This window comes from Canis lupus, chromosome 38, assembly GCF_011100685.1.
Source record: "Canis lupus familiaris isolate Mischka breed German Shepherd chromosome 38, alternate assembly UU_Cfam_GSD_1.0, whole genome shotgun sequence".
In the NCBI taxonomy this organism is placed as follows: Eukaryota; Metazoa; Chordata; class Mammalia; order Carnivora; family Canidae; genus Canis; species Canis lupus.
In genome coordinates this window covers 18,446,041-18,453,792 of record NC_049259.1, presented here as the reverse complement: position 1 = coordinate 18,453,792, position 7,752 = coordinate 18,446,041, and positions in this window count along the sequence as shown.

The following is a 7,752-nucleotide window of genomic DNA, read 5'->3' as shown; positions in this document are numbered from 1 at the left end:
ACTCTACTTCCCATGAAGCCGCCTCCCCAGGAAATGTTTCCTGACACAGCCCAGGGCTCATCATGCAAGCCGCGGACAAAATGAACTGGGTCATCCCCTACGACAACGTGGAGGGGTCACATGGTCCTTGTTACCCTTGTTTCCCTGAAGCTCAGAGAGGCCAAGTAACCAGCTCAGGATCAAAGAGTTGAAAAGAAGCCGAACGACTGCTGAACCCCAGGCTGCCTGACCCCAAAGCCTGCGCCCTGTGCACTACAAGCTGCTGTCTTTTCTGAGATGTATACCAGTGTGATCCCCAGCCCCACCCCGACTGGTCAGAGGAAGGGAAAGGGAGCAGAAGACAGGGGTGGCCCAACCCAAAGATGCATTCAAGACTCCCACCAAAGGCCCTGCCCATGAAGCCAGCTGTCCCGAAACCACAGGAACCCCACGGGACTCCTGGATCTGTTCAGTGTAGTGGTTAGGAGTCTGAACTCCTGAATCTGGGGCTAGGTTCCTATTCCCGATTCTATCCTTATCCCTGCATGAACCTGGGCTTCCTGCTTGTAATGAGCATGACGACAGAGACCGCCTGGGACTCTCTGTTGATACGGCGCATACGGGGGTGCCTCACACAAAGTAGGGGCTCAGGGACTGTTCATTATCACCTTCTGTTGAAACCCCAGCCCACCAATCATTCCTCATCCATTACGTGGACTGTGAGGGGTGACCATGGGCAAGCTATTTCACCTCCCTGTGCCTCAGTTTCTTCAGCTGTAAATGGCCATCATCGCAGTGCCTACTTCATACAGGGATATTGCAGGAATAAAATGAGTATCATAATACTGTTCCATCCCGGCAGAATTTGGAGCTTATAGAAAAGTCACAAAGATGGCACAGAGAGTTTCCACCCAGTTTCCCCTAAAGTTATCTCCCACTACAGTGGTTCAGCTCCCAAAAGGAAGCAATTCCAAAACTGGAGTACTATTACTTAACTTCAGACTTCATGTGGATGTCACTAGTTTTCCCCCGTTTTCTGTTGCAGGATATAATCCCACATTTGCATTTAGGACATTCTTTTTTTTTTTTTTTTTTTTAAGAGGGCTTCTGGTTTTTGCAACTGGTAATTTCTGAAGTTTTATTGGTTTTCCACAATTTATAGGTTGTTTCCATCTTCTCCTGAGAGCAGGGTGTTTTTTTGGTTTTTTTTTTTAAGTTTATCTACTTATTTAAGTAATCTCTACATCCCATGTGGGGCTTGAACTTGCAACCCTGAGATCAAAAGTTGCATGATCTTCTGACTGAGCCAGCCAGGTGCCCCTTATTTAGGATATTCTTAATATTTTTAACATTTATTGGGCAAGCATTGTCCTAAGTGCATATATATATATATATATATGTATATATATATATATATACATTTCATTGCCACAATGACCCTGTGAGGTGGTACTATTATTATTATTCTTCCCCTTAGATAATGAAATTGAGGCTTCAGAGATTAAGTAACTTGCTCAACATTATACAGCCAGTAAGACCAGAGTCAGACCTGCTGTGTTTGACTATAGACTATTTCCCCCAATGACCACCCAATACAGTCTCTCGGGAATTTAAGTTACCAAGAAAGTCTTAGCAAAAGAAATCTGAATTGCAGTTTTGCACAATGACTTTTCCTCTAAGATCCGCTGGAACTTCCTACCAAAACAAAACAAAACAAAAAACAGACTGAGCACCTACCCTGACTAGCCCTAAGGACACCACAGAGAATGGGCAGGGTGTGTACAGGGATGCTCAGGTTTGGCAGAGACAAAAGTCAACTGGCAACTTTGGGATGGGGTGGAAAGTGAAGGGTAGGCTTGGGGTGCTGAGGAACACAGAGGAGGCGCACCTCACCCAGGAGGCAGTGGGGAATCTTACAAGCTCCTCAGAGAAAGAGACATGTAAATTAAGGCTTGAAGGTTGAGTCGGGATCAGCCAGGCAATGGGTGGCAAAGAGGGGCTGAGTAACAGGGAGATATTCTAAGCAATCACTTTGCATGTGCAAAGCCTGGGAGCAGGTAAGAGCCTGGCATGTCGTCACTGGAATACAGAGTCCGAGGAAAGGAGAAGAGAAATCACATCAGAGGGAAAAGGCAGGCCAGACACCAAAGGGCCTCATATGTACCTTGTGCTACTCCAGGTCATGACAGAACTATGCACCATCATATGCGACAGTGACAGACAGCCCCAAAGCTCCGTTGGCTTAGCACAACAGAGACTTATTTCTCACTCAGGCGAAGTCTGATGGGGATAGGGCAGCTCTCCTCCATCCTGGGATGGCAGCTTCTAGAACATGGGCCTGGGAAGCCCCCTGCAGAAGAGACAAGAGGTATCCTGGGCATGGAGCTCTTAACTTCCCAGGCCTGGACATGACATGGTCCCTTGCCCTCACAATTCAACGTGGCCCCAACCTGAATGGCAAGCAGTTGTAGTCTGTGTGCCAGGAAGACACTGCACTATGGTAAACTAAGTTCTCAGTCCACCCCACCGCCCTCCCCGTGCTCAAGAATTTGAAATTTCCCCCATGGACCCTGAAGTGCACTCAAAGTTTCAAGCACGAGAATCACATGGTCTAATCTTGCTTTAGGAGGCTCAGTCTGGCTGTAAGGTAAAGAAGAAAGCAGAGGGAGGGATGACAGGAAGCCAGGAGACCAGCATAATTGCAGTATTCTGAGAGAGACATGAGGGTGACAGAGCAGGGACTGTGGCAATGGGAACAGAAGGAAGTGAATGAGTTTAAGAGTTTTGTCAGAGACAGAGTAGACAGAGAAAGAGGAAAGGAATCAAGGAAGGAGCCCAAATTTCTGACCTGGATAACCAGGTGGCCTGTAGCCCCCCAGCACCAAGGCAGGGCAAGCCACGTGGCATACTGCATTTTGTAAAAAGTGGGCGAGCAATAGAATATGGGGGTCCGGCATGTGTGGAAGGCACAGGGGAAGGACGGGAGGTTAAATCCTTATTCTCTGCAATGGGAAGTCAATAGACAGTCTGAAACCAAAAAAAATCAAAATAGGATCAACAGAACCATATTCTTTAGTGATATCAAAAAAAAAAAAAAATCAGCCAAAAGAGTTTCAAGTGTCTGCCTCTAGGGAGGAAAAAAACACAGGGAAGATGGATGGAAGCCTGCCATTTTCCATAACAAATTTTATAGAACTAAAACTCTTTAAATAAACTATGTGTATATATATTTGACAAAAATGACTGTTTCTTTAAAAAGAAAAGACTGGCTGGTGCTGGGTGTTGCTACCTTCAAGAGGTATCTTTGACCCCTTTATACAGAGGGGTGTCCACCAGGATTTTGAAGGGCATCATGCGGGGGAGGGTGCTGTTCCCGATCCCTGCCATATGTCCTCATTCATACTGTGCCCCTGAACTTGATTCCCAGAAAAATCAGAGAGGGCTTTCTAAGGAAGACTGTGTTTGGCCTCGTTCTTGAAAAGTCTTAGGATTTCCCAAAGGAAGGAATGCTTCAGATGGGTGGGAAGGGTGAAGGCCTGGAGGTGTGACAGAGAGATATGTGTTCCAGAATGACTATAGCTCTGTTTGGCGGCTCAGGAGACAAACGCATGACCCCAGGATGGAGACAGGAGACCAATCGGGTGGCTAAGGGAACTGTTTGGTGCAGGGTATTCACAAGATGAGGTCCCTGGGCCACCTGCATCAGGTCCTAAGGATCACCCAACACTTCCCTGTCCTCAGGAGGGGGAATCAATCCGCATTATGGTATGTTCTCCTGGTGAATCTTGCACACAGTAAAATTTGAGAAACATTTGTCAAGCACAGGGAGATAAATGTCATAAAGTAATAATGGTATGAATGGAAAGAAAGAAATGGTCAGCAGGGCCGTGTAGACGGCAAGGGTCCCTTGGATCCAGAGCTGGCCCCGCCAACAGTCAGGGTAAGTGACTCTGCTTGCAAAGAAGTGCAGATGATGAGGGGAACCAGCAACACCCAGCACTTCCCGCCCACCCCCTCTCATCATTGCTGTCTCCTAAAGGGACCTCCATTCCACACAACATAGGGTAAAAAGTACTGACTTTTCGTCTCGGCTTTGCCACGTTGTGTGTGATTTTCAAAAGTCATGTCATTGCTTGGGTCTCAGTTTCCCCAGCCATAACATGGGGTTAGACTAGATTACCAAAGGCACCTCAAATCCAACCCCTGGAAAACAACTGTGGATCTGTGGATGACATCCAGAATCTAAGAACTCTTGCACATTAAAAACAAAAACGAAAAACAAAAAAGAACCCCAGTAGAAAAATTAGCCAAGAATATGAACAGGTAATTTATAAAAGAAGAAACCCATGTGACATCTGAGTGACTCAGAAGTTGAGCGTCTGCCTTTGGCTCAGGTGGTGATGCCAGGGACCTGGGATCAAGTCCCGCATCAGGCTCCCCACAGGGAGTCTGCTTCTCCCTCCTCCTATGTCTGTGTCTCTCATGAGTGAATAAATAAAATCGTAAAAAAAAAAAAAAAAAAAAAAAGCAAAAAAAAAAAAAAAGCCAGAAGAAGAAACCCCAAATAACTAACAAGCATATAAAGAGGTGCTCAATAGTAATCAAAGAAATGCAAATTAAAACAATAGATGTCACTTTATCCTTATTACTAGATTGGCAAAAAAAAAAAATGGAAAGCTGTCTCGTCTGGCAGGCATGTGGGGCTGTGGGGACCCTGGTGTGCTGCTGAAGGAGCATACATGGGTACAGCCAGCCTAGAGAGCAATCTGGAACCACTTAAGTCAAATTAAGTGTGTGCCTCCCTATGACCTAGCAAGTCGGCTCAGGCCCATGTGTGTCTCCCACAGAAAGGATCACACAGGTCCATAATGGAACCCACATGAGGATAACCAGCGCAGCAGGCTGGTTGAGTGAGGTAAAATTTATAGAGTGCTACAGAATGGTTACAAGCAAGTGACTGGATGTACATATGGCAACACGGATGGATCTTAAAAATGATGCTGAGTGAAAGCAAAAAAAAGGAGAGGAGAATCCTCTATAATTCTCAAAACCCTAAGAGCACACAAGTCCTTATGGTGTCCCACAAGGCCCTAGATGATCTCCCTCTTTCCCCCCACACTCCTTTTACTCCCTGACATCATCTTCTATCCCTGTCCCCAGTGCTCACTCTGGCCCAGGCTCACCACCACCCCCACACCCCCACCCCACTGTTACTAATACATGCAGGGCAGTGACACTGCAGCAGGACCTTTGCACTGGCTGCTGCTCCCTCCGCCTGGAATCACAAGCCCTCAAAATCTCCCTACCCAACCCCCAACGCACACACACTCAGCCCCCCTTACTCCACTCTATTTCTACCTTAGACGATAATCACACATAACAAGTGAAAAGTAGTAAGTACCATCTGCCCACTCCTACCTTCACCAGGAGAATGTGGGCATGAATTTTTGCCTGTTTTGTTCACTGATACCTCCCAAGGCCTAGAACAGAGCTGACCATAAAATAGGCACTTAATAAATTTTTTGTGTTGACTGAGTGATTATAACACCATGCCACTTACACACATGTCAAATGCACTTTTATTTTATTTTTTTAATAAAATAATTTTTATTGGTGTTCAATTTACCAACATACAGAATAACACCCAGTGCTCATCCCGTCAAGTTCAAATGCACTTTTAAACACAGTTGACGAATGTCATCCACACTGAACAGAGAGTGAGCATGAGCATTTAAAATTTTAAATTTTCGGGACACCTGCACCCCGATGTTTCTAGCAGCAATGTCCACAATAGCCAAACTGTGGAAGGAGCCTCGGTGTCCATCGGAAGATGAGTGGATAAAGAAGATGTGGTCTATGTATATGATGGAATATTCCTCAGCCGTTAGAAACGACAAATACCCACCATTTGCTTCGACATGGATGGAACTGGAGGGTATTATGCTGAGTGAAGTAAGTCAATCGGAGAAGGACGAACATTATATGTTCTCATTCATTTGGGGAATATAAATAATAGTGAAAGGGAATATAAGGGAAGGGAGAAGAAATGTGTGGGAAATATCAGAAAGGGAGACAGAACGTGAGAGACTCCTAACTCTGGGAAACGAACTAGGGGTGGTGGAAGGGGAAGAGGGCGGGGGGTGGGGGTGAATGGGTGACGGGCACTGAGGGGGGCACTTGACGGGATGAGCACTGGGTGTTATTCTGTATGTTGGCAAATGAACACCAATAAAAAATAAATTTATTTTTTAAAAAAAGTAAAAATAAATAAAATTTTAAATTTTAAAAGGGAGTGAGCACGAGGGTGAAGGGTATTAAATTTTATTTTTTTTTATTTTTTGGGGGGGTATTAAATTTTAAAAGGTATTATCGTTTTCTTATCGGGAAAACAATAAGAAAGTGCCATTTATTGAGGAGTATGCATCAGTGAGGCTTGTGCACCTGAGATTAACACAGGGAGGTGACAGGAAAGCAGTGTCTGGTCCCCCTCCCCTCTGCCCATCAGCACATCTGTTGGGGGCTCCTCCTCCCCCCCTGAATAACCAAACAAAGCCCTGGCTCTGGGAAGGACCCTCTGCCCCGTCTACACAGCTGCCATCTCTGAGATTTCAAGGTGGCAAAAGAGCTAAGGATTACTGCGTGGGTAACACCACGCACAACTTTGTAGGGAAACCAAGAAAATTAATCTTTCCAGACTTGATTTTGCACGATTCTGCTGTCAGCTAAACAGCAGCTATTCCTGTTGCTAACTGCTCTTCGTCTCTAAGGTTCAAATTCAAACCTGTGGACTCCATACAGGCTGTCTAAAAGCTACTGTTAGAAAATAAGGCCAAACAAATCATCTATTACTATTAAGACTTTAAAAGGATTATCTGTTCTTTGCAAGCAGCCAGACGGTGGAGACAGCGCACTGGCAACCTGCTCTGGCAATTGTGGTTCTGATCTAGCTGAGGGGTGAGGGGGGACCCAGTGGGAACGTGGGGCGATCTGAAGGCAACGCCGGGTGTTTGTCAAGGATCAGATTAGGAAAGGGTGCAGGCTGACTGGGTTCTTAAGCAGACCAATTGTTTAGGCCAAGAGATTAACACTTAGGAACGACGCAGTCTGGTATAGGACTTGGACTTGACCAGGCTGCAGTCCCTGTGGTCATGACTGTGGGCTCACTCCCAGGCAGCGCAGTGGATCAGAACAGGCCTGATCCTTTGATCTGGTCTCCATCAGAAGTAGTCTCTGGCTTCTAGTTCTTCTTCACCTCACTGAACTGGGCCCAGTGGGGGCTCCACACAGTGGGGGCTCCGTAAACCTCTCTGATCTGCAGCCTTGCTAACGCTCAGATGGTAACAACTTTATGGGGAAGCCCCGACACCTTCCAAGTCTCCTACTAGGAAGCTTCTTTCCCAGTGAACACCCACGCAGGCTGATCTCATCTCAGGCCCTCACCTCGACTCAACAAACAAGTAAGAAGAAATCACCATAATGGTCATCTAACGTTACCTACGCAGATGCTGCTCGGACCTTGAACACACTGTAATCTCTGTCACTCTCATTTCCCCTCCAGTTAAAATCGGGATTAAACTCAGTGTGTAGGGCAGCCCGGGTGGCTCAGTGGTTTAGCACTGCCTTCATCCCAGGGCCTGATCACAGGTCCCGGGATCGAGTCCCATGTCAGGCTCCTGCATGGAGCCTGCTTCTCTCTCTATCTGTGTCTCTGCTTCTCTCTCTCTCTCTCTCATAAATAAATAAATAAATAAAATCTTTAAAAAAAAAGAAACT